This window comes from Schistocerca cancellata, chromosome 8 (genome assembly GCF_023864275.1).
Source record: "Schistocerca cancellata isolate TAMUIC-IGC-003103 chromosome 8, iqSchCanc2.1, whole genome shotgun sequence".
Lineage (NCBI taxonomy): Eukaryota > Metazoa > Arthropoda > Insecta > Orthoptera > Acrididae > Schistocerca > Schistocerca cancellata.
The window spans coordinates 310166074-310193834 of NC_064633.1; the positions used below are offsets into that span (position 1 = coordinate 310166074).

The window sequence follows — 27761 nt, forward strand, 5'->3', positions numbered from 1 at the left end:
TACAAGACGTTCCAGGATGAATGGCCACTATTCAGGAATATGACAGGAACACTGTCCGGCTCTTTGGATAAGTGGTCAGCGCATCTCACTGCTAAGCAGCGTGCCCGAGTTCGATTCCCGGCCGGGTCGGAAGTTCTCTCCGCTCGAGCACTGTGTGTTGTGTTGTTCTCATCATCATATCCCATCATCGACACGAAAGTCTTGCAACTCTGCGGCCGAAGTTACCTAGGTGTGGGTTCCTGGCCAGCTATGCCATGCGATCCACTCATCTCACTGGAACGCTCAATTGAAGCAAATAACTTCATGTTGTCATATCCCCAATTCCGAAAGGTTTCCGAGATGAAACACATTTAATTTAAATTTGGTTTTGGGCTAGTGACACCCACTTACGTGTCTTACCCACCTAAACTCTTGGCGATTTTTTGTAGCTGATCGTATCTCGTTGCTTTCCACCTCTTTGTTCGGTGTCTCTCTGTGAATACACCAGCCCGGTGAACGCTCAGGTGTCCACGGCGTGTCGTGAGTGGTTCAAAAATGGTTCAAATGGCTCTGAGCGCTATGGGACTTGACATCTGAGGTCATCAGTCCCCTAAAACTTAGAACTAATTAAACCTAACTAACCCAAGGGCATCACACACATCCATGCCCGGGGCAGGATTCGAACCTGCGACCGTAGCAGTCGCGCGGTTCCGGACTGAAGCGCCTAGAACCGCTCGGCCACACCGGCCGGCTGCCGTGAGTGAAGTAGTGTGAGGGACTGAGGATATTTCAGAGAGAATCATCAGTTAATTTTGTTCAGGCGTCGTCTAAAATGTCACATATCTCCACTAACGAATAATATGCAAATATGATGTACGTTTACAAGTCGTGTGGTGGTAGTGCGTCCTGCTGCTGTCGAAGAATGCCGTCTGATTTTATCGACATGTCGAATTCCTAATCGTAGAGTCTTCACCAGAGTATTTAATATACTGGGTGAAACAAGTGCTCTCCCAAGTTCCCACTCTTCTCCTGAATGCGTAGTTCAACAACACGTGCTGGAAGAGAATGGTGCAGCGTAGTCCTGCTGCCAGCATACGGGGACTTCATGTACGGATCAGTGTCCCACGAACACGTGCATGGCTAACATTACATGCGGAACATTCGTACCCATTCCACATACAACGCGTCCACAATAATCACATTGGTGACACTGCCACAAGATTTTAATTGTGTTGCTGGTTAAATGTCTGTCGTTGTTTGCTTCCATTCAGCGACGAAGCCACGTTTATGCGGAATTCAATCAACAATGCAAGTAATCATTACTGGTGTTAAGAAAATTCACTCGCTACGATTTACAAGTTCGTTTCTGTACCAATGTTCAGTGCTGCATGCTCCGTAACATGTTGATAGGTGCAGACGTTTTAGAAGAGTGAATGACGGCACTAAATTTCTTGCATTTTTCGAAAAATTCGTTGGCTGAGTGCCAAGAGGAAGTTCGATGGGCCTCGCGGACTAGAACGTACTTCTAGCATGACGGATCCCTCCGCATCTTACCAGACGTTTGAGAGAACATCTCAGTCGCACTTACCCTAATTGCTGGATTGGCCACCATCATCACCAGGTTTCCTTTTAAGGAACTGGATGAAGTGTGAAGTGTACAAAAGAAACGTGAATACGCGAGGTGAACTGGTTGGTCGCATAATGTAAGCTGCTGCCCTCGTTAGGGAACGTACAGAGGCATTCAGACGTTCTGCCAAGAGTACAGTGAAGTTGGCGGTGCGATATTAGAATATGTATTGTGAACTGTACGATAGCTGCAATGTGACGTATACGATATTGCGATAGGGTAAACCAAAAGCAGCTCGATAGCTTTCGACTTGATCGTTTCCAGAATAGGTTCCCTTACAAGAAATTGATGTGTATGCCCTTCTTTATCGCCCCTGAAAGTCTGTAACATAATCACGCGAACACCCTGTATATCATCTCTAATAGGACGATGCCTAATAATGCACTCTGGTGTTCAAACGAGTATTCAGGTTGATGAGAGTTTTACCTGTTTTTACGTTAACGACCATGATCTGCGCATGGTATTTGACTTTTCCGTCATACTACTTCAGAGGTTGAAGTACTCGCATTTCTTTCGAATTAAGGTACTGTTTTTGAGAAAACGCTACATCCTTTATACACTGAAGCGCCAAAGATACTGGTATAGGCATGCGTATTCAAATACAGAGATGTATAAATAGGCAGAATACGGCGCTGCGGACGGCGACACCTGTATAAAACAAGAAGTCTGTGGCGTAGTTGTTACATCGGTTACTGCGGCTACAATGGCAGGTTTTTTTTTCTTTTTTGTTTTTTTTTTCATCGGTCTTCTGACTGGTTTGATGCGGCCCGCCACAAATTCCTTTTGCTTGACGTATTCCAATCTCCGTCTTCCTCTACAGTTTTTGCCCTCTACAGCTCCCTCTAGTACCATGGAAGTCATTCCCTCATGTCTTAACAGATGTCCTATCATCCTGTCCCTTCTCCTTATCAGTGTTTTCCACATATTCATTTCCTCTCCGATTCTGCGTACAACCTCCTCATTCCTTACCTTATCAGTCCACCTACTTTTCAACATTCGTCTATAGCACCACATCTCAAATGCTTCGATTCTCTTCTGTTCCTGTTTTCCCACAATCCATGTTTCACTACCATACAATGCTGTACTCCAGACGTACATCCTCAGAAATTTCTTCCTCAAATTAAGACCGGTATTTGATATTAGTAGACTTCTCTTGGCCAGAAATGCCTTTTTTTCCATAGCGAGTCTGCTTTTGATGTCCTCCTTGCTCCGTCCGTCATTGGTTATTTTACTGCCTAGGTAGCAGAATTCCTTAACTTCATTGACTCCGTGACCATCAATCCTAATGTTACGTTTCTCGCTGTTCTCATTTCTACTACTTCTCATTACCTTCGTCTTTCTCCGATTTGCTCTCAAACGATACTGTGTACTCATTAGACTGTTCATTCCGTTCAGCAGATCATTTAATTCTTCTTCACTTTCACTCAGGATAGCAATGTCATCAGCGAATCGTATCATTGATATCCTTTCACCTTGTATTTTAATTCCACTTCTGAACCTTTCTTTTATTTCCATCATTGCTTCCTCGATGTACAGATTGAAGAGTAGGGGCGAAAGGCTACAACCTTGTCTTAGACCCTTCTTAATACGAGCACTTCGTTCTTGATCGTCCACTGTTATTATTCCCTCTTGGTTGTTGTACATATTGTATATGACCCGTCTCTCCCTATAGCTTACCCCTACTTTTTTCAGAATCTCGAACAGCTTGCACCATTTTATATTGTCGAACGCTTTTTCTAGGTCGACAAATCATATGAAAGTGTCTTGATTTTTCTTTAGCCTTGGCCGGCCGGTGTGGCCGTGCGGTTCTAGGCGCTTCAGTCTGGAACCGCGTGACCGCTACGGTCGCAGGTTCGAATCCTGCCTCGGGCATGGACGGGTGTGATGTCCTTAGGTTAGTTAGGTTTAAGTAGTTCCAAGTTCTAGGGGACTGATGACCACAGATGTTAAGTCCCATAGTGCTCAGAGCCATTTGAACCATTTTCTTTAGCCTTGCTTCCATTATTAGCCGTAACGTCAGAATTGCCTCTCTCGTTCCTTTACTTTTTCTAAAGTCAAACTGATCGTCACCTAGCGCATTCTCAATTTTCTTTTCCATTCTTCTGTATATTATTCTTGTAAGCAGCTTCGATGCATGAGCTGTTAAGCTGATTGTGCGATAATTCTCGCACTTGTCAGCTCTTGCCGTCTTCGGCATTGTGTGGATGATGCTTTTCCGAAAGTCGATGGTATATCGCCAGACTCGTATATTCTACACACCAACGTGAATAGTCGTTTTGTTGCCACTTCCCCCAATGATTTTAGAAATTCTGATGGAATGTTATCTATCCCTTCTGCCTTATTTGACCGTAAGTCCTCCAAAGCAGGTTATCAAGATGTAAATGTGTTTGAATATGGTGTTATAGTCGGCGCTCGAGCAATGGGACACAGCATCTCCAAGGTAGCGATGAAGTGGGGATTTTCTGGTATGACCATTTCACAAGTGTACCGTCAATATACATTCAACGAAACATCATCGACATGGGCTTTCGGACCCGAAGCCCCACTAGTGTGCCGTTGATGGCTGCACGACACAAAGCTTTACGCCTCGCCTGGGCCCGCCATCACCGATAATGGACTGCTGATGACTAGAAACATGTTGCCTGACCGGATGAGTCTCGTTTCAAATTGTATCGAGTGGATGGACGTGTACGGGTATGGAGAGAAGTTCACGAATCCATGGACCTGCATGTCAGCAGGACACTGTTCAAGCTGGTGGAGGTTCTGTAATGGCGTGGGGTGTGTGCAGTTGGAGTGATATGAGACCCCTGTCACGCCTGATACGCGTCTGATAGGTGACACGTACATAAGCAGGCTGACTGATCAGGTGCATCCATTCATGTCCGTTGTGCATTCCGACAGACTTCGGCAATTGCAGTAGGACAATGCGACACCCCACACGTTCAGAATTGCTACAGAGTGGCTTCAGGAACACTCTGCTGAATTTAAACACTTCCACTGGCCACCAGACTCCCCATATATGAACATTACTGAGCATATCTGGGATGCCTTGCAACGTACTGTTCAGAAGAGATCTGCACACCCCTCGCACTCTTACGGATTTATGGACAGCCGTGCAGGATTCACGGTGTCAGTTCCCTCCAGTACTACTTCAGACATTAGTCGTGCCCATGGCACGTCGTGTTTCGACACTTCTGAGTGCTCGCGGGGGTCCTACAAGATATGAGACAGGTGTACGAGTTTTTTCTTTCTTTATTGTAGATGCAATCAACAGTGAGCTAAGTTCCTAAGCCAGTTATTGCCGTCTGATTATTCTTTCGAAACGACAGCCTTGTTTAAAGGATGTCATTCTTCATATTTATAAAAACCGTATTGACCACCCAGAAAAAGTAAACTAAATGCTAGTTGGTACGAGATGCCGTTAGTGAGTCCATACAGTGTTTTGTGCAACGTCCGAGCTCGCCCGTGTACTTCTCATAGCCTCTGTGAACAGCGAACCCCTCAACGGCAGACCACGATGTGCGGTAGCAGGAGCTATTGGGCGGACTCTCCACGGCTGAGAAGCGTGCTTAAAGCAGCGCGATGGAGGCGGAGGCCGGCGGTCCTTTCGGGCTTCCGCGGCACAAAGCCCGGCCAAATGGCCTCCCACGCGGAACTTTTCAGCCGGCGGCAGCGACAAATCTCCCCGGATGACGGGACCAGCCGCTTCCACTCGATTCGCCAGCGATTCGCGGCCGATCCGGCCCTCAGCAGACCGACGTCAGGCGTGCGTGCGCCCTGACGGACACGACGTTCCCAAGATAATGACCGACTTCCAACTGCTTGTTGCGTAGAGAGCTCGCAACAGGTCCAGAATGGTTGATGTCGAAATGCAGATGAGTAGGAAAAAGAAACCTGTGATGTTCCAATACGGCCTTCGTAGTGTGCTGCTTGACACAATCACATTGATTAAATATCTAGGCGTCATGTTTCAAAACGATATGAAATGGAACGAGCGTGTAAGGGTTGTAGTAGGGTAGACGAATTGTCGACACTGATTTGTTGGGATAATTTTAGGAGAAGTGTGGTTCACTGCAAGGGTGACCACACATAGGACGCTAGTGCGAGCCATTCTTGAGTACTGCTCGAGTGTTAGGGATCCTCACCAGCAGGTTTGAAGGAAGACATCGAAGAAAATGAGAGGTGAGCTGCTAGATTTGTTGCCGGTAGCTTCGAACAAAACACAGCTACTACGGAGACGCTTCGGGAACTCAAATGGGAATTCCTGGAGGGAAGGCAACATTCTTTTCGAGGAAGTGTTTAGAAAATTTAGAGAACCGGCATTTAAATCTGCTGCGGGACGATTATACTGGCGCCAGCGTACATTTCGCGTAAGGACCACGAAGGTAAGATAAGGGAAATTAGGGCTCGTACTGAGGCATATATATGGTCGTTTTTCCCTCGTTCTCCTTGCCAGTGGAACAGAAAAGGAAATGACTTGAAATTGTACGGGGTGTCCTCTGCATCTCAACGTATCTTGGCTTGAGGAGTATATATTTAATGTAGACTTGTTTGGATAGCCAGCCAGGGTGACCGAGCGGTTCTAGGCGCTACAGTCTGGAACCGCGCGACCGCTACGGTCGCAGGTTCGGATCCTGCCTCGGGCATGGATGTGTGTGATGTCCTTAGGATAGTTAGGTTTAAGTAGTTCTAAGTTCTAGGGGACTGATGGCCTCAGCAGTTAAGTCCCATTATGCTCAGAGCCATTTGAACCAACTTGTTTGGATATTCCAGAATAATTATGTGAAGGAAAATAAAAAGTGGACTTACTCTGAGGATTCTGTACAAGCTTGAATACGTACGTAGGTAGTTCATCCATATTGAGAATCGAGAATCTTAGTGATATTTACCTATTATTCATATCAATACGGGCAAGAAACAGGTCCCAGGAATTCCTAGACTTTTGAGAACATTTTAAGTTACCTTGTATAATTTTGCATTGTCTGTCATGATTTTTTTATTTATTCTATTAATTTTGGAGTTATTAACATGCTGCGCTAGTTGGCAGTTGCAGATGCGATGACTTCGTCTACTCTCGTCACTGTTGCGTTTACTGGTAAGATTTGATGGAAGTCCCCAGAGAAGAAAACGGTGCAGCCGGCCATAGGGATATTTCCATTACGCAAATGTAGAATTGTTCTGTGAATTGCGTCAGCAGGTATTTTATGGCTTATCGGAATCTGATCCCAAACTTTGGAAGGGCAATTCTACATCAGTTACCAGTGTTAGTTTCCTCTGCAACACTACAGATACTGTATGTGTTGTCGCCATAGACTGTCAAGGAATGTCTGCCTTTAGAGTGAGCAGTTCGTAAAGAACCTGCGATGCCAGCACATGTGTGGCGCGACAGGCGGACAGCCTTAAACCTATCACCGCTACGTGACAGAGGTATCGTTTTCACATGGATAACGGGGTTCACTCCATTGTATCTGAGCCAGTCAGCATGAAATATTTGTAAATTATGCATAAAAACTTTTTCTTGTGAACCACTCTACCTATTACTGAAAAAATCCCTACAGTAGTTCCCGATATTTTTGACGGATTACGAATGCAAAATATTTTTCTTTGTGATATAATCAGCCGGCTGGAGTGGCCGTGCGGTTGTAGGCGCTTCAGTCTGGAACCGCGTGACCGCTACGGTCGCAGGTTCGAATCCTGCCTTGGACATGGATGTGTGTGATGTCCTTAGGTTAGTTCGGTTTAAGTAGTTCTAAGTTCTACGGGACTGATGACCTCAGATATTAAGTCCCATAGTGCTCGGAGCCATTTGAACCATTTTTTTTGGTGATATAATCACAAATTTACTAGTTTCTGAATTTTTCTTTACTTGCACTGATATACCTTTTTGTTGCCAAATTTCGTGATTTTATGTCAGCTGGAAATACCCTATAGGTTTTGATGACTGAGTTTGCGAATATCAAAAAAATAGCCGTATCTCGTAACAGCAGTGACTCAAAAGCTTATATTTTTTACACCGCCAAGGGGCTGTAGACTGGATTAGGTGACAAATTTCAACTTGATGCCTCTACCCATTCCAGAGGAAAAGAGGTATTAACAGTTGGATAGATGGAAAGACAGACAGCCAATGCAGTGATCCTATAAGCCTATAAGGAGTCCAGCAATAATCCTTATAGTAAGAAGAAAGGGTGGAACATTCTGTACATCTTGACAGGGAAGAAATAGTAGAGGTGAACAACTACACTAAATATCGATGGCGATGGATGTGATGTTTTGCAGAGTGAAGAGCATGACACAACATTGAAAATGCAATTTTGTCATATGATGACAGGATGGAGACCGTGGCTGTTGTTTGAAGACAAATGTTGATGGTGTTAGGACAGCAACCAGCCACAAATTTACTTTCAGTTCCTTTATTCAAAGGGTACCGTTTCCGGTTTCAAATCGTTGTGATTCATCCTCAGACGGTTTACATGCTTTCTTTATGACACGTGGTGTGTTTTTTTTTTTTACAGATTAATTGTCGTGAAACGTCGGTTTCGAGTGTTTGTTTTCATAAAATTCGTCCAACAGATGTAAATGCATTTCCACTGCATTCTTATTGTTGCACACGTAAATTGTTCTCACTGAACACTTAAGAGTTGTCACTGAGCCGATTTCTACCACGCACCACATGTATCAAAACTTGTGTGTGTACATAGCGCCACGCTAACCTCCTTCCAGTGATACAGGCGTCTAACACCTTACTACAGCAGACTATCAAACATTATTCTTCTATATCGTTCGTATAGAGTAAAGCAACAGATTCTAAATCAAAATGTTCACTGGGTCATTAAAATCGCAGTATATGTTATGCCAAAGGAACATCCGGTAACCTCATCCACTGTACACGAATTAAGGGTGTGTATAACAGAATCTACGATACATGAGTAATTGCTTATATATATCCAACTGAAAACTGGTTCAAAATTCAACGTCATTTTATTCTATTTTCGCTGTGTATTTGAGAACCTATGGATATGTGTATGAAGTCTCTGCAGTACATATACTTCATGATTTAATTTGCATTTTTACTTGTGTTCATTGCATATTTTGTTGGATTCCATTACCCGTTCGTTTACAGTGGTCATTCGGGAGAAAAGGAAAATAGCTTTATTCCTATTTAGTTCCGTGTTGCAGCATGTAAAAGTGAAGGCACGAAAACAGAAAACATTGAAAAAACTTAATATATTTGGTTACGGCAGAAGCAGATAAAATGTATAAAACAGATTTATCTAGCAAAGTCAATGAATATATTGCTTTGGATAACAGCAGAAGTCAAACCTCGAAGAAGCAAACGAAACACGTCCCGTCTCATTTGATCGCTTTGGTATTTGAAATTTTCCGCATAAAATACGGTTTATAGCAGAATGTTAAGGGAATGAAATTCAGCATACTAATTTGCTTAGTGCACCGCTAGATCGCTAGGCTCCACCATGCGCACCGTAGTAATAGCCTAGCATTAGTGTGGCTTCTTAGGTGCTTAGCGCTACGTGCGTAATCTAGGCAGTGATCGGAGAATCTAATTGGAAGTTTTGTGGTTGATACCCATACGCAAAGTAATTAACGTGTAAATCCATGTGAATGTGATGCATTAAGAAGCTCTTCCACTTGCTTCATCATAGATTGGTGACGAAATTCCGCATTACCGTAATTCATCATTTCAAATTGAATCTGAAACTGATCAGACGTATGGGGTTAAGGTAGATATGCACAGAGCTTTAAGTAGAAATGTGACGAGCGGTGGTGTGTTTTAAAAGTATTCATCGCGGTTTCTGTTTAGTCACGGAGGTAAATGTCGTAGTAGATATTACTAATATACGTGCACTTTTTGACAAGAACAGCTTTCCGCGATTTTCTTCGCCTGCAATCCATTCTTCAGCGAGCAATTCAGTACCCTCTTTGTGTATTTTTTCGTCATCTGTCTTTCGACTGGTTTGATGCGGCCGGACACGAATTCAAGGACAGTTATTTAAATCCAGGTGAGTCGGGTTCCATGTGGTGCAATTTTATGATCTGCGAAGTTGACTTTACATAATGTACCATCAACTGCATGCAGTACTTGATGGCATTGGTTTTCGAGGTACCTAGTTCGGATCAGGATTCTAGAAACAAAAGCATCACAGCGATGTATGATTGTTCGTCAACAGATTGGACACTAAACGTCCTCAATTAATTTCGTAATGTATCTTAGTCGCTTTTTGAAATGAGGACATGTGATTTGTGACTCCTTCTATGGTGAGGATATTAATATCGACGGAGCGCGGAAGATTTCGAAAGGATTAGGTAATGGCTGGTTTTACCTTATACCTTCCTTCAATTAGAGGCTCAGGCATCACAATACAGTAAAGCCACTGTATTTTACTTGCCATGGTTTCATTGGAGATGGTATGCCCTTGCGTTTCTTGGAACTGATGTACGATATACATATAGGGTGTCCCTCTAAAAGTCGTCAGGCACGTTTTCTCCGGTGTTTCGGCAGATATTTGCAATTTCGTTTATTATAATGTGTAGTTGGAGACAGCTCAACAAATCTTATTCATCACGTCTTCTTGCGATGCCCAATGTCATCAGAAAGCGTCGGTTTGTCCCACGTTCATACAATGAAGGCTTTCACGACCGGATGTTTCAGCTGCCGAGAATTCTTCCAGATTGTATGATGGTGTGGCCATGGGTAACCCATTGAGTCCTACGATAGCCAATTTTTACATGGACAAATTCGAACAATTAGCTGTGGAAAAAGCGAATAAGAAACCATATCGATGGTATCGATACGTCGATGATACATTTATAGTTTGGTCACATGGCAAAAAAGCTTTAGAGGAATTCTTCTGTTATTTAAATAGTATAAATCCTAAAATCCAGTTTACCATGGAAATGGCGAAAGACAGTGCAATATCCTTCTTGGATGTCCTCGTTATGAGACAGACTGATGGCAGCTTGAAACATAAAGTCTTTCGGAAGGTTAAACATACCGACAGATACTTGCATAAGGATTCCAATCACCATCCACAACAAAAAAGGGGTGTAATAAGAAGTCTAGTGGACAGAGCTAAAAGGATTTGTGCACCGGAATACCTGGACGCCGAGTTAAAACATCTAAAGCAGGCTTTTGAGAAGAATGGGTACTGTAGTAAGGAAATAAAGAGAGTTTAGCGACCGAATAACAGGAGGCCTAAGGACAACGATAGGACACAGAGATGGAAGAACACGGTTTCTCTACCTTTCATCAAAAAAGTAACGGATCAAATCGGCAAGCTTTTAAGGAAACATAACGTTCGACTAATTTTCAGACCAACTAAGAAAATAGGCTGAGCACTTCGTTCCGTTAATGATAAACGTCCCCCTCTGTCTGCAAGTGGTGTATACAAGATTTCGAGTACATGTGGTAGGGTCTACATTGGAATTACAAAGAGAAGTGTGAATACACGGTTGAAGGAACGTAAAAGTCTTTGCCGACTAGGGAAAACAGACAAGTCAGCCGTGGCGGAACATGCTCTACAGTCGGGTGATCACGTAGTAAAATTTTCGGAAACTGAAGTTTTATGTACTATGACGACCTTTTATCCAAGGCTATACAGAGAAGCCATCGAAATACACTGCTGGCCACCGTAAATGCAACACCCTGAAGGAAGCATCCGAATCAAGTGAAATTTACACGATGAGTTTGCAGCGATGAGATATGCAACTGATTAGAATTTCAGCGCAGACGCACATCACGCGCGCCTGTGGTGCCACCTCATAGCGCCATTTAAGGCTTGGCGATTTCGACGAGTGTACGTTCGGCACGTGTGTTTACCTTGTGGTTGTTTCACAAGACGATCAGTTATGCCTCGTAGAAAACAGCGAACATCTTTTGATCAAGTATCCGAGTTCGACAGAGGAAGGATAGTGGCTTACCGAGATTGTGGATTATCATATAGAGAAATCGCTAGTCGTGTTGGACGAAACCAAACAACTGTAATGCGGATATGTGACCGTTGGATGCAGGAGGGTACGACGGACCGACGTGGTCGACCGCATTCACCTCGGTGCACCACTGCACGTGCTGATAGGCAAATTGTGCGCATGGCAGTGACGGATCGCTCAGTGACATCCCGAACCATAGCACAGCACATTGCGTCTGTAACGCATCATCCAGTGTCTGCGCGTACCATTCGACGCCGTTTACAGCAGAGTGGTCTGTCCGCAAGACGTCCATTGCTTCGTCTACCATTGACGCAGAACCACAGACGTCTCCGTCGCCAATGGTGTGATGACAGACGGATGTGGACGGCAGAATGGAATGACGTTGTCTTTACTGACAAGGCACGCTTCTGTCTGCAGCTCCACGATGGTCGGATTCGAGTGTGGAGACACCGTGGAGAGAGGATGCTGGACAGCTGCATTATGCACCGCCACACTGGTCTTGCACCGGGTATTATGGTATGGGGCGGTATTGGATATTACTCTCGCACGCCTCTAGTACGCATTGCCGGTACTTTAAATAGCCGGCGCTACATATCCGAGGTGCTGGAGCCAGTTGTCCTTCCTTACCTTCAGGGCTCGGCCACAGCCATATTTCAACAGGCTAATGCGCGACCACAGTGGCACGCATTGTCCAAAGGTTCTTCGTCAATAACCAGATTGAATTGCTTCCCTGGCCGGCTCGCTCTCCGGATCTTTCGCCGATAGAAAACATGTGGTCCATGGTTGCTCAACGAGTGACCCAGATTACATCCCCAGCTGCCACACCAGATGATCTTTGGCAACGTGTGGAAGCAACTTGGGCTGCTGTACCCCAGGAACACATCCAACGTCTCTTTGACTCAATGCCGAGACGTGTGGCAGCGGTGATCTCCAACAATGGCGGCTACTCTGGCTACTGATTCTGTCAGGAACCACATGTCACAGACGTCTGTAAACGTAATCATTTGATACTTGGTCAACATGTTATCTACAAAATAAATTTTGTTGTGTTATCTCTTGTCTTTCTTGGTGTTGCATTTACGGTGGCCAGCAGTGTATATTAACATGGGGATAATTTTAACAGAAAAGAAGAAGCTATGAAACTCAATGGTATATGGACAGTAGCGCTACAGAATCGATGAGCCAGGACCACTTCCGAGGATGTACAACATAGCTTTGGACGAAACGTCAGCGATAGAAGAATTTAATGGACCGCGGCCATATAACCCGGAAGAATTCTCGGCAACTTGTCGCAGCTGGGATACTGGTTATTCTTTGTGTTTTGCTGCTCCTGCTGTTTTAATACATACCAATAAAACGAATATAGCACTAGACTAATTTGTGACCGCTATATCGAATGGGCACGTAAAATTCCACTTCAAAAATGAATTTTTTTTTTAACAAGCAACAAACTGACGTTTTTCGTTGACGCTGGGTGTCGGCTGAAAGGCTTGATATGCATTATTTGTTTGGGATGACTCCAGATACACACTGCAAAAATAACCTGCAAATATCTGTCGAAACACCACAGAAAATGCACCTGAGAACCCTTAGCAATGCCCCGTAGTATATGTACAGGGCGTTACATGTATAAGGGCATATGTTGTGACAATTGATACCATAGTACGTACTCGCTTGAGTTAGTAGTTTCTTCTCTAGGTCTAACAGTTTCCTCGTAAACACGTCAGATAATTTACTACCTGATATTTTCTGCATGGTCGAACTGCACCACTAAGTGGACTTCACCTATCATTACAGACTAACCATTTGGCGTCCACGTCTCCACACTCAAACAACTGACCTGCTGCCTAGGAGAAAATAGCAGTAATAGCTATAATTATTAATCTACAGGTGAAGTAAATACTGATGTAATATTGTTCAGTACATTGCCCTTAGTCACCAATAAAAAAATCTCCTCTTGGAATACTTCATTAGTCCATAAAGGACAAATAAGACTCTATGGAAAAATAAGTATAAATAAGGGAGTAAGTGACTGGATATGACGTCCTTGTCGTGTAGGCGAAGCAGCGCACTAACTTGTAAGATGATCAGGAACACCGGCCAGACAAAATTTGGTTTATAGATGGTCTCCCACGATCGTTTAGGCAAATGCTGTGTCATGTAACTCGCCACTACTTTCCTACGACGATCACTTATGAGATTACTTGTTTGTAATAGTGCTTTTTTAAACTGAAGAAAGGCAAGCACAAATTTAAATCAAAAATTTCAACATTCTACTATTATTACCATCTTCGAGCGCACATGGAGGCTTTCTGGCAGTCGTTCTTCCTGCAAACCATACGCGACTGGAACAGGAAAGGGAGGTAATGACAGTGGCACGTAAAGTGCCCTCCGCCACACACCGTTGAGTGGCTTGCGGAGTATAAATGTAGATGTAGATGTAAGAAACTATACAGTGTAACTGACTGTTAAAAGTAGAAACAAATGGAGCTAGTAAAAGACAATGAAGCATGTAAATAATCCAAATAAATGTTGTCGCAAAACGAATGGTTTCCCCATACGATATATTACGACTGAGTACTTGAGCACCTACAACTGTCCCCAAGGACCAAAACTTTAGTGGCTTCCTCCTCCAGCGGGAATATCCACCACTCTGTGAAGTTTGTGATATGCCACTTTTAATTCAGCATATTTTGGCAACGTGTGTCCCATATACTGATATTAAGGCAGCCCTCAGTCTCGATGGAAATCTGCCCACTATCCTCGCCGATACTGATTCCAGTCTTACAAGAGGTGAAATTTTGTGAACTGTCAGACCTCGTTCCTAAATTGATGGGGAAAGGAGGCAGACTTTAATGCATTATAAACTGCTCGCGCATGTGGGGACCGCCTTCGTCCCCACCCATGAGACTGGCATGCCGACTTTTCGTCAGGGTGCTGATGACCATGATGTTGAGCGCCCTCACCTCAAATCGTCATCATCATCATCATCACCATCATCATCATCATCATCATCATCATCATCCCAAACTTCAGATACTCATCTGAGGACAAACACAATAAGTGTTCAACAAGGCCATTGATTATGTGAAGGCAGGCTTCAACACGTCCCTTCACAGATTCCCATATACGTTCAAAAATCTCAGACGTTTTCCGAATGCACTGACAGTTCTCCACAATGCGATCACAGAGATCATCGTCACTACCAACAGGGCTGGAATACAGAAAAGCTTTTAAATAGGCCCAAACAACAAAACCAAAGAGTTCTGGTTGGCGAAACTGGCAGTCCATGGTACTGGCGAACCACAACCTGCACACTTGGTGTCGAAACAATATTTACCAGTACTTTGATATCCGGAATGATGATAAAATCAAATGAGTACAGTTTATCATTTTGTCATTGACATCTGGCTTATGGTGTTTGATGTTTGTAAATAAACGTTGCCTTGGACATTAAGAGTGTTTTAACACTGACATGACTACTTGTACATACGCTATGTTGGGGATACGCCTGGTTTACGGATCGTCTGTTAGTATTGCTAGCTTGTATTATTGTCCTCTTCTCGCACTGTATATTGTAGGGCCATTTCAAACTCATGTATTGCACTTCATCCCTTACCGCTTTCCTTCAGCATGACATAAGTTACATTCTCATCTCTCTTCAAGCTTATACGAATTGGTTCTAAGGAGATTTGTACTTCAGGTGCACGTAGCATACTCATTCTCGTACGTTCCGAAAGAATATTTCAGTATAGCGCTATGCATTGCATCCATTCAATCTGATACGCGATACGACCGATGCCCTATTCAGTATCTAAGGTTCTGTTCTAAAGGGAATCAAAGAAACCCAATAAGAAAAGATGTTCTTCACAAGATACAGCCTAGTTTCGTAAACATGAAATTTGTCGCAGCGGATGTTCGAATATTGCTTACGCGACCGGAAGCTACTCTGAGCAATATATTGCAGTTAGCGTCTCCTGGACGGACATGCGTGTTCGCAGTTAATACCACTTTGATCCAATTAAGATCCGGGTAATCGAATGCTGTAGCAATCCATTGCGCGGATATCTCCCTGTGCATCCTAATGTGATGAACATCGTGCCTTAACGTATGCAAACACACACACACACACCCACACAATCCAGGGTTAAACATTGAATCTCCAATGGAAATAGAGATATGAGAAACGCAATTTGAACTTAAGTATCTTTGCTGTTTCCTATAAAACGATTATCATACCCTAAAAACAGCGACAGTACTTTCTCTATAACTGTTCTCTGTGACAAGGTATTTACCGTGTATGTTGCCGACGTTTCATTGTTACGATGTTTTATTATTGCTCGGTAAAAGCTGGTTGCAGATTTATCCGTGTGGTTTTAGGGCGCACAACAGATTTATCCGTGTAATATCGCCGTTTCGGAAATTTCTTTGTAGTTTCAAGAAGTAACTGTACTTTGATATGATGATTCCTTAGATCTAGCAATGTAATATTCTATAATAAATCAGAACTTATACTGTTTATGGTGGCCTCTTCATTATTTCGTCCATCGTACATCACATTCTCCCTCTCTCCGTAAAACACACATGCGAGTACACACACACACACACACACACACACACACACACACACACAAATTCCGAACAAGAAGACCACACATTGCATGACCAATACGAGAGGTTCATTTCTAGGAAATTAGCTGTAGTGCAATTGGAAAATTTCGACCAGCAGAGTCACTCGCTGTGTATGAATGTAAATACTGTGCTCTGTACTGTAAATTGTGAGGTTTCGTTGCCACACTAATGTCTCTGAGCAGTTAACGACGAGTGTAATCTGTTTCGAGCTGGTAAAACTATTCAGTGAATACGTTATTAGGACTGATTTACATGAGAATTTTTCGGCAGTATGGTAGGAAGATTACGGTTTAGTATCCGGTCGCCGATTAGGTCATTAGCTAGGGAGTATATGTATCTCAAGTGATATTATCTGTTTCTCACAGTAGGTCTACTTCCGTAGTGGCTCTACCGACTGACATGTAAATATTCTGGGACGAGTACAGATTTCTGGGTGGTCACGTCAATCTTACTGTTTCTGCAAACCTTGCAGTTGAATCACTTAGGTCGGATTGTCAGTTGTCTCAAGGATTCTCAGGTGTAATGTTCAGATACTTGATTATACCAGAAGTAGTAAGAGAGAGAAAATTCCGTGTAAGATTCGTTGCACGGCACTATTTCTTTAAGAGCTTATATTCAAGATTTCCTTTCTTCGTTGTATTCAAAAGCGAAACACCGGAAGAACAACCGCTGGGCTGCTAGAGATGCAGAATATGTTGTCAAAACTATGTTCGTGTGATTCAGCGTGAAAAGGTATTCTTCGAATTTTCTAAGTATTTCCTGGAGGTATTAGGCGTCCTTCTTGGAGCGCCTGCAAAGTCAAACAATTTAAGAAAATGTAATACTTTCTTGCAGACCAAATAAACAACTGTTGATTCACACAGTTCTTTCTTTGAAGTCTCTCCCTGTCACCTCTTAGTGTAAAACCAGATGTGTCCGACAGACTTGCAGAATTCACTTATTTTGTAAAAAAATTATGTTGCTGTCATGTTGTTGCTCCCATAATTCTACCTCTGAGCCTCAACGAGTTACTTATTGTTACCTACGAATGAAACTTTGTAGGGTGTAAGACCATATCATATACCCTCGTTTCACTACTTCATATTTATATGAAACATTTATTTTGTCTTAACTTATTGTCCGTATGCTCAGAGACTTTTGTTTTCATCGTATTGTGAAATCAACAACATTGCGCTTCTCATCATTTACAGTTGCCTTTGTTTGCGTTTGAGCAAAATCTTGTAAAACTCTCATTGGATGTTCGTGTGGATCGAGATGTATAGTACAGCAACATCTAAAATGGCTCACGTTTCAATTAACGTTTTCCTGTGAGGCATAACTGCATAACATGATTGGTGATGTTCCTGTCATTCCACTGTGTCGCTCATCAAAACTGAGCCCGACCGTGTGTACTGTACATTACAGTACAATAAGTTTCGTATTGACTATCGAACAGTCCTTAATCATTTCGTACAGCTGCTCCATTACTGCCTCCGAACACATTTTGATTTAGTATCGCATCAAAGTCTACTACAGAAGTGCTGTTATTATTATTGGTTCTTTATTGGTTTCCTGCCTTTCCAACATACAACCATCTTCCATGTACACGTTTACACAAAATACACGTTGAGAATATCAAGACTGATTAAGGTGATGAACAGATCATACGATAACAGAGAGTGGGTAGATTTAAGTTCTACGTAGTAATAGAATATTTATTGCTAACATATGATAAAGACTGCAGTCACAACTTTTCATTCATTGATGTTAAATTTATTTCTATGAATTTATCAGGTTCTTATTGTGGAAAACATTATACTGAAAAATGTATCACAGTAGTGTACAGGAAATGCACACGAAGAATTTAACATAGGACGCTTGTGAGGTATGAAGTCGAAATTACCTTAAATTGGCTTACAAAACCCACCTAACTACAGCACAAGGGCATAGCGTGAGATTTTCCACATTCTTTCACTTTCTTCCAGCGGTTTCCCAGTTATTCAAGAAGAACGTACAGAAGAGACGTTCAAACGAAACCCCACATTCACAACCACCCCCTTCCATTCAGGATTTTTCGTATTTTGTTCATGGCACTCGGTCCTACCACTGTACGAAAATTTGCGACTGCACGAATATTTTCCCGTAAACGAAGTATTTACTTTTAATCGACTGGACCCGTAGCTTAGTCGGGTTTTAAAGTCTCCCGCTTTTGCAAACGTCATGCAGATCTAAACTTAATCCTTACAAGCACAGTAATTTCGTAATTAAAATGCCAGACAAACAAAACGATATAACTGATAATTTTACGCTGTTGAAATTCCAAAAGTGTAATATAAAATTTACGCAAATGCAATTTTAAAATTTGCATGTGCGGGACTAATCCCATTCAGTGGATACCAAAAAATTTCGAATATGGGAAATACTTTGTGCAGTCGCAAATTTTTGTACAGTTATAGGAAGGAATGCAATGAACAACACACTAAAAAAAATCGTGACCGTTGGAGGGGTGAGTGTGTGGGTGGATGTGCGGTTGAAGGTCAATTTTGTACGTTTTTTGTAATAACTCGAAAACCGCGGCCTCTAACGAAAATGTATCCGAGTACAAAGTCAAATTTCCTACAAAAGCCGTCGGATTCTTTTCTCTTTAGGACTAACAGTTTGCGCTAAGAGAGCGAGAGAATATTGAAAATCTCGTGCGATGCACAAGCGCTGAAGCTTAGATGATTTTTGTAAGCCAGTTTGAGGTAATTTCCCTCTTGACGTTAAAGTGTTCATCTCGATTTCCTCTACAACACTGTGGTACATTGTAAGCAATTACCGTTTAGACACTGTATATATAAATTCCTTTTATTTAAGTATTTTATCATTATGTCCTAGACGGCAAGTACTCCTGATCCCAAAAGAGTTCTCCTGAGCGCAGGGAGATGTATATTTTCCCATAACACATTCTTCGTTTCTTTCTTCTTCCTAACTCCTCAATAGGGGACAAGCAAATAGGGGAAAGACAATAAACAACCTGTCAACAACTCTTCATCCAAGGAATTTTGCTAAAACGTGAAAAGCACGCTTTCTGTTTCGTGTATGTTATTAAAACTATCCGAATCGATGCTTGTTGCTATTGAGAAGCATGGAGGAGACCAAATCATTCGAAATTTAACGACTTCAGCATAGCAAACTTCTCAGAAAAGTATCACCAATCACTGGAAACATTCGTATTGTTGACATAGATCAATCGTTAACACTGGAAAGGAACTGGCTTGCTATGGATGGACAAGTCGAACGCGGATCATAGTTTGTCGAACAGGGCCTCCGGTCTGGCACTAAGGTACATTGAATAAAGAGTTTACCTTGCATGTCTGAATCGTAATTTGACATTCAGAAAAAGGGGGAAAAATTTGTTTCCTGTTTCAGACACTGGTTCTGTCCGCAAGAGAGAAGAATGACTGTTACAGCTGGCATTCACTCCGTAGTTATTCTAAACACGTAATGATTTTTGTCGTGTGATCTTTTTTACGGCTAGGCAAACTGTTAAGTGTAGGAATTCACTAGCATGATTCTGCTGAATCTTCTGTCGGGAAATTTACAATGTTATAAACGTATATAGAAGTGTAAATTATTTATTAACTTAACCGTCTGGAATGTTTATAATGAAGTTGATACATTAATTGTTCGATTTAGGTAATTTTTAGTTGGGATTTTAAGTTTAATTTCTGTGATTTTCAGTTCGTGCTGTGATGTCAAAAGTGGTAGTCGCAAACATTAATGTGCTGATGAGAGATATACCTGTGAAACATTATGATTATAGGCCACAATGCCACATGAAATTATTTTTACTTCTTTCTCATATTTGGATGTTACGTGGCAGCCAAAATGTCTCTGGAACAATAATGTATACCATGTTCCTCTGACAGTATTGCACTCACATGAAATTGCTAATATGACTAAACTGCATCATCGGTGACAGCTATAAGATGAACGGAATATGAGGGAAACGATGCTACAGCTCAGTTATCTTGACGCTGTATTGTGACTGACGACTACAGAAACGAACGACTACAGCAGTTTATGGTCGTGAGAAAAAGGTACGCCACATTGCATTTGACGCTGTCGACGAACACTTGTTGCAGCAGGTAGGTTGATGTTACCGTATACGTAAAAAGAAGTACTCAAATAACATGATAGAACGTATTGGCTGAAGTTGTAACTTTTAACGTGACCACGTTTTGTTTAGGTCGTACCTGTGTGCGCAGTGGAAAAAGTGTGATAAATTCCATAATCATATCTTAGGCTGTCGCTAACTTTACATTCCTATGCGTTGTTCTATTGGAATCTCTATTCTGTTACTAACTTTACTGATTTCCTAGTAGAAATCTTCTTCTTCTGCCCTTTCCGGTTTTTTCTACGGGGTACGCTTTGTTACTTGCGTTGATATGGCGTTAGTGGCAGTTGGCGGCTAGATGCCTTCCATGTGGCCACATATCCTCCCCCCCCCCCCTCCCTCCTAGGAACGGAAACTGTCTCCCCTATCTGTCTGCATCCAGAGTAAATCTATGCAACATTTTACAAACGTGTGCGTTGCCTATATCCGAAGCGGGACTTAGATACCAGTCCGGTATTTACCTAGATGGCTATGGGAAACCAGGTAAAAACCATTCACCAACGAGGCGGACTCCATCTGGCCAAGCTTGTCTCCATGTATCTCGGAAGCGACGCTTTAACGCGCCCGGCTATCCAGATGACTCTGAAATAATAGTCAGTAATTGCTGAAAAAAGGAAATGATATCTCTTCCTCTCTTTGACAAGAAAATGTACCACCTACATGAGCACTGGCTGGTCTGTTTCACTATCAAGTAGGCAAATTTAGCAACCACTTGAAAATAAATTATCATCTCTACGTAGTTTACCACCTTCAACGGTGTTTATATTTTTGCTTCACTTTTCTAATTAAGGACCCTGTGACAATTTATTTTCACCACATCTCCTTTTTTCAGACCACATTGCACCAATTATCGTATCTATTTTGCCTTGGAAACCCTCCTTCACTGAACACCATCTTTTGAATAGCTTTCTCTCCGCTGCTCCCTCTGCTTTTGTGTTAATTTCTAAACCTTTTGTAACTTCTCGGATCCAGATTGTTGTTAATTTGTCAGCTTGTTGCCATTCATCATGTATAAATACCCAGAGAAGTCATAGTTCTTTTCCTGATTGATTCTGGTATTTTTGTGTATTTTGATGTCTCATCATTGCTTCTTAATTTCCAGGCAACTGTGCTTCTTATTAGACCTAACAGTTTTCTCATGATTATTCCCTCCACTATTTGTTATTTGTCCATTCTCTTATTCAGCGCATTTTGGTCCAACTACCACGTTGTAATGCATTATTTTTGCTTTTTTTATATGTACTATTTTTTGAAAATATCTTTTTGTTTTTCTATAAGATACACTTTTTTGTTACTCATGCATTTCGTTTTTTTCTATAGAGGTTCTTAAACGTGTTCTGCTGTCTATCTCGTTCCTGGAGACGTATTCTGCATCTGCTAGTCTGTCAGATAGTACAATAAAATCGATTTCAGCTGCCAGGCAGTATACTGTAACACACTGTTTCTTTCTTCTCAGTTTTATATGTGATATTCCTTTTTGGTCAAAATTCCTACCGTTACTGATAACTAATTCATACGAAACGACAGTAGAAAAGCACTGGGTATAAGTCATCACGTTTTCTTATGCTCGTATTTGTATTAAGGGACTCATAAATTCCGCCTCTGAAGTGATTTCTTAGGCTTTCTCGGTATGTGTGATTAATGGTGTGCTTCCAGGTGCTCTGTCGAGTTTTTATATCCACTTTGTGCACTGTTTTATGCATATAATGGAAACAACAATTTCGCAGAATATACGGAAGCACACTCTTTACTTTCGAGGTTGTGTCTGTAAGCGTATTTGACCATGAACTTTATTTTAGAGACTGCCTGTAAGCGTTTCACGCATTGGACTTGTCAATTTAGTGATATATTATAACTGTTCTTTTTTTTACGACTACGAGTGTGTTTTGCTGAACACGAAAAAACAATATGAGCTTCACTCCCACTTTGTTACAGATATCTGAACAAAATTCGTAGATAAATTTTTTCATAGTGCATTTTTCATAGTGCACCACATCCTTAACACTTTGGCATTGGACTTGTCAATTTAGTGATATATTATAACTGTTCTTTTTTTTACGACTACGAATGTGTTTTGCTGAACACGAAAAAACAATATGAGCTTCACTTCCACTTTGTTACAGATATCTGAACAAAATTCGTAGATTAGTTTTTTCATAGTGCATTTTTCATAGTGCACCACATCCTTAACACTTTGGCACTTATGTCACGAAAATTAATCTCAGTAATTTTATTAATTTTATCCTAGAACTGTAAAAGCTAATGTGTGTGAATTCATTCAAATCGCTTGTAATGATGTTCCTTGTGCAGAGCATATACACAACAAATTTAAATATTGTGCGTAACTGCTCAGGACGCTCTTTCGCTATTATAAAGAGACGTTTACTGTGGTTTTAAAATGAAGCAGTTATCAGAATTTGCAACGGTGAGTGAAGAATCATCAGATTCGGGGATCAGACGAACTCAGATATAGTTTTAAAAGGTGAATGAAGAAATATAGTGTAATATTGTTAGACCAAGTTTAACGTGGTGGTCATTTTTTTTTTTGCAGCTGTTGCCTATAAATTACAATAATTTACAAGAAAAATCTATTACCTGATGCACATTAATTTTATATTTTGCACACGTTTATGTGAACCCAGGCGTGTTTTGCCTTCATTGGTGTCAGTAAAGCGACTAATCCATTGTTTGAAAATCATGCGACTTTTTATCATCTGGATAGCTGGTTGAAAGTCTCCACTTTTCCCTGTATTCACTTTGATTTCGTAACATATCAACCGTCATTACTGATACCTAGACAGAAGTAAGAAAGAAGGCTTTGCATCACGAAACAGAAGAATGGACACAGCATATCAGCTAACCAAAGTTCTCTACAAGATGGAGTAAATACCTGTCAATGCCAACATACGACCATACTGTACAGTAATACGACCTGAGGCTCTGTATGCTGCAGATTCCTTGTTATGGACGTAATAGGTTGTATCGAGGAATTAGAACTAAGAGAAAAACAGGTTTTGGGGAAGATTTCCGGAATAAAAGCACACCATTCGCAGAAAGAGGATTGTTTACTGTGGCCACATTATGTGAGTCCAAAAAGGTTTCGGAATCTAGTCTTCCTGGTTCAATTCTTCAGGTTTTCCCGGCAATCTGTCGACATCCTGAGGTGTTGGATTTTCTCCAGGTTGTCAGCGTCGTTCATATACAACACTTCGACAACGTGTCTCTTATGTTCACCAGATACCTGAGGAAGATAACGAGTCACGCTGTCGAAATCTTGTGCATGAGCGATGCCGAAATCCGGCACAAAATACGACACTTGGAGATGTCAATCTAATCCGTTACATTTTCAGCAAGAAAATAATAGAGATGGAAAAAGATCTGAGAGAAGTGGGTATGACGCTGTAGGATTCCATAAAAGCATTTCGTCCAATAATAAACTCCACAAGCGCCTTTTTCAAGACAAAAGCCAAAACTAAAAACGGGCAGCCGTGGACTGAAGCGAGAAAGGAATAGCTCAGGAAACGAATGCAGGAACACTAGGCTAAAGTTAAGGCTTAGTTTCAATGAAAAGGAAAAGTACATTTGAAATAACATGGAGATGGCTATAAGATCAACAGTATCCGGACACCAATTAGTAGACATTCGTATGGATTGCGTCCACCCTTCGCCATTGTGACGGCTTGAGCTCTGTTCGGGACACCTTAAGCGAGGTCTGAATGTCTGCGAAGGAATGACAGGTCATTCTTCCACAAGACAAGTTAGCAATGTCAAACACAAGGAAGGGTCTGGAGCAAGATCGACGTTGTAATTCTCCTGTGTTCCATTGTGGCAAGACCGGGACTCGGGAAACATAGGTTTATTTCATGAATGTCATTGTCCAGAGATGTTGCTTTATGACAGAGTTCATTGCCATGGTGATATGTTCTCCGTCTCTGTATGCAGCGCAGAAAGAGGAACACATCCTAGCCACGAAATACGTCTGTCCCATAGTACAGTCGCTTCTGTACTTCAGTATTGGCACTACACATGATGTCAGGTGATGTTGGTCTGGGATTCGCTGAACCGAAAACCTACCATCGGATTTCAACAGGGCATACCGTGATTCATCACTCCAAATCACTCGTTTCCAGTCGTCCGCTGTCCAGTGACATCCCTATTAACACCACCTCATGCGTCACTTAGGACTGACAACAGAAATAAGAGGCTTGTCAGGAGCTGCACGTTCTACCCCATTTTTTTCACTCCCTATGCACAGTTACTGTGCTAGCTAGACTGCTGCTAGTATTTTGGATCTCACTATTGATTCCTTCCACGATTTTCTTGCATCCACTCACCACAATGCTCTAAGCACCCTATCAAACAGGACATGATGGCAGCCTGGCCTTGGTTAGCTGCAGTTTCTCCTTTGCGTTTCCATTTCCAAATCACATCACCAACAGTCGATTTTTGTAGCTCTGGAAGGTTTGAAATGTCCCTGATAGATTTATTACCCTGGTGACATCCAGTGACTAGTCCACTGAGCACGGGTCAACCTTTCGTGACATAGACCTACAGTTGTCACTTTTTTATGACGTACGAGTGTCCATATACTGTTGATTAGGTGTTTTATGTACTCAGTGGTCCTGTCACAACAATGTGACAACATGTCAAAAGCCTGAATAACCAACATTTGCAGTGTGGACCACTGTGAGACATGCGGAACATGCAGGCTGACAGTCAGTGACGTTCTGGAAGGTACCGACAGGGATGTGGAGCTATGTCGGTCCCTGCGCTTGGATTCTCGGCTGAGGATCCAAGGCCCGAACAGTCCGATCGATGTGATCCCAAAGAACCTAGATAAGGTTTAAACCCATGGAGTTTGGTGGCCTGGGGAGTATGGTAAACTGATCCTGGTGCTCTATTGAACCGCACACGTACATTGAAAGACGTATGACACGGTGCGTTGTCCTGCTGGTTGAGTCATCGTGCTGAGGAAAACACAAACTGCATTTAGGAGTACATATGGTCTCAAAGATCTGAAGCATACTCGTGGTTCAGTGTGCCTCCCAGGATGACGGGACCACCCTGGGGTACGCCACGAAAACATTTCCCAGTCGACCTTTCTGAAGACTGTACAAGGCCATACGATGGCGCATGAAAAGTGATTCGTCTGAAACTGGCAGCTATCGCCACTCAGTAGACGTCTAGTTGCGGTATTGGCGTGCAAATTCCAGATTTCCTCACCAATGAACAGCAGGTGCCTGCTGGGGAGGTCCATACACAGCAACATACTTTTAGAATGTCCTTGAGGAGACATTTCTGATAGCCTCTTGGCTTATGTTGTCGGCCAGTTGCTCAACAGTTGCTCGTGCAGTCTCCACCTGTAATAAAAAGTAACACCCAAAGCCATCCTTATGGTGTCATTTATTTTATGGCAACCAGTTCCTGCGGTTCACTGCACCATCTTCAGGCCTTAGCTAACGCTAATGGGGTTAACTCCATTTGCATACACGATGCGTTGGGGGCCAGCATCTATAACTGGTTTCCGCAGACTGCCTTCAACAGCGATTTTGTCCCTCCAACCATCAATTGTCAGCTAACAAGATACCAGAATGAGATTTACACTCTGCAGCGGAGTGTGGGCTGATATGAAACTTCCTGGCAGGTTAAAAGTGTGTGCCGGACCGAGACTCGAACTCGGGACCTTTGCCTTTCGCGGGCAAGTGCTCTACCAACTGAGCTACCCAGGCACGACTCACGCCCCGTCCTCACAGCTTTACTTCTGCCAGTACCTCGTCTCCTACCTTCCAAACTTAACAGAAGCTTTCCTGCGAACCATGCAGAACTAGCACTCCTGAAAGAAAGGATATTGTGGAGACATGGCTTAGCCACAGCCTGGGGCATGTTTCCAGAATGAGATTTTCACTCTGCAGCGGAGTGTGCGCTTATATGAAACTTCCTGGCAGATTAAAACTGTGTGCCGGACGGAGACTCGAACTCGGGAACTTTGCCTTTCGCGGGCAAGGAGAGCTTCTGTTAAGTTTGGAAGGTAGGAGACGAGGTACTGGCAGAAGTAAAGCTGTGAGGACGGGGTGTGAGTCGTGCTTGGGTATCTCAGTTGGTAGAGGACTTCTATGCGAAAGGCAAAGGTCCCGAGTTCGAGTCTCGGTCCGGCACACAGTTTTAATCTGCCAGGAAGTTTTAACTAACAAGATAGTTTGCGAAAGCCAGTTATTTATGTTGGCCACTAATTCATTGTGTATAACGGTAGTGTTAGCCATCGGGATAATACCATCTTCAGGCCTTAGCTGATACTAATGGCAGTGTCAGCAAAGGCCTGAAGATGGTGCACTGAAGCACCGAAACTGGTATTCATAAAGTAAGTGGCCATAAGGACGGCTGAGGTGTTAAATTTTATTACTTAAGTGAGCGGCCGAAGTCTCTCAGACCTCCAATCGCAAAGATGGACATACAATAATCTCCACAGCAGTCTTTCATTCCTTCATCTATGGTCCGTGGTGCAGCACAGTTGCTTCAGCGCAGATCTCAGATAGTGCCATTTTTTTACGATTCATGGTATACTTTAAACACGACGGCACACATACAGGTGATAGACTTCGCCGTTTCAGAAATGCTTCCACGCGTGGGATGAAAGGTAGTGATCATATATTACAATAAAGACAATCGTATTCCAGCCCTTGACACACTTTATATATCCACTGTCTAACAACCCTACCACAACGAAGGTCAAAATTTAATAATGATTGTGGTGTTGGTCACGCTGCTAAATACTGCATTTTCGGGCAACAACAAAGATATTATGTGGCAGGTGTTATTAGAGTACAGTTAATGAAGTCATTTCATGTAATAATGAATAAACTACGCACTCATCTTTTCGTGTTCCCCACGCTGGTCTCGTTGTAAAATAATGGCTCAGTCGTGGTGGTGATGATTCCAAGCTCGGATGCAAAGAGGCCTAGGTTTTATTCTGCGGTATTCAAAAGTTTTGTAGATGCGCTTCACAAGCCATTCTTGAAGATTACACTTTTGCAGGACAATGATGATGTAAAAAAGTAATGAGCACTCCGAATTTAAGTTACACTTCTTTTGCTGCAATATCACGTAACACACAAAACATCACTTCACAATACAAAACATGCTTGAAAACATCTTCCTCACTGTTAAAGTTCACATTTTATAAGCTGACTACAATATACGTCTTTCCAACATGACGTCCAAGACTTAATCTTCTCAAGGTCCGACTCTCTAACAACTAACTAATAATCGCTTAAGCGCCCAAAAATCAGAGTTACAAGTACGTCAAAGATCACAGTGACAAAAGAAAGAATACACATAGAAATAAACATATCGATGTATCAAAATACCTCTACATTAATGAAATCAAATCTGAATGTTGTCTCAGAAATATGTCAACTACTTTACAGAAACACAGTAGAATAT

The 27761-nt window shown here is 42.3% G+C and overlaps 1 long non-coding RNA gene and 1 other non-coding gene across 2 annotated transcripts in view; one reads left to right on the forward strand and one right to left on the reverse strand.

Moving 5' to 3' along the window:
• LOC126095221 (uncharacterized) overlaps window positions 1–27761 on the forward strand; it is a 533916-nt gene that overhangs the window by 46736 nt on the left and 459419 nt on the right. The gene's annotated exons all lie outside the window — the stretch shown is intronic.
• Window positions 25976–26050, reverse strand: Trnas-cga (transfer RNA serine (anticodon CGA)). The gene has a single exon. It is a non-coding gene; the product is annotated as a tRNA-Ser (tRNA).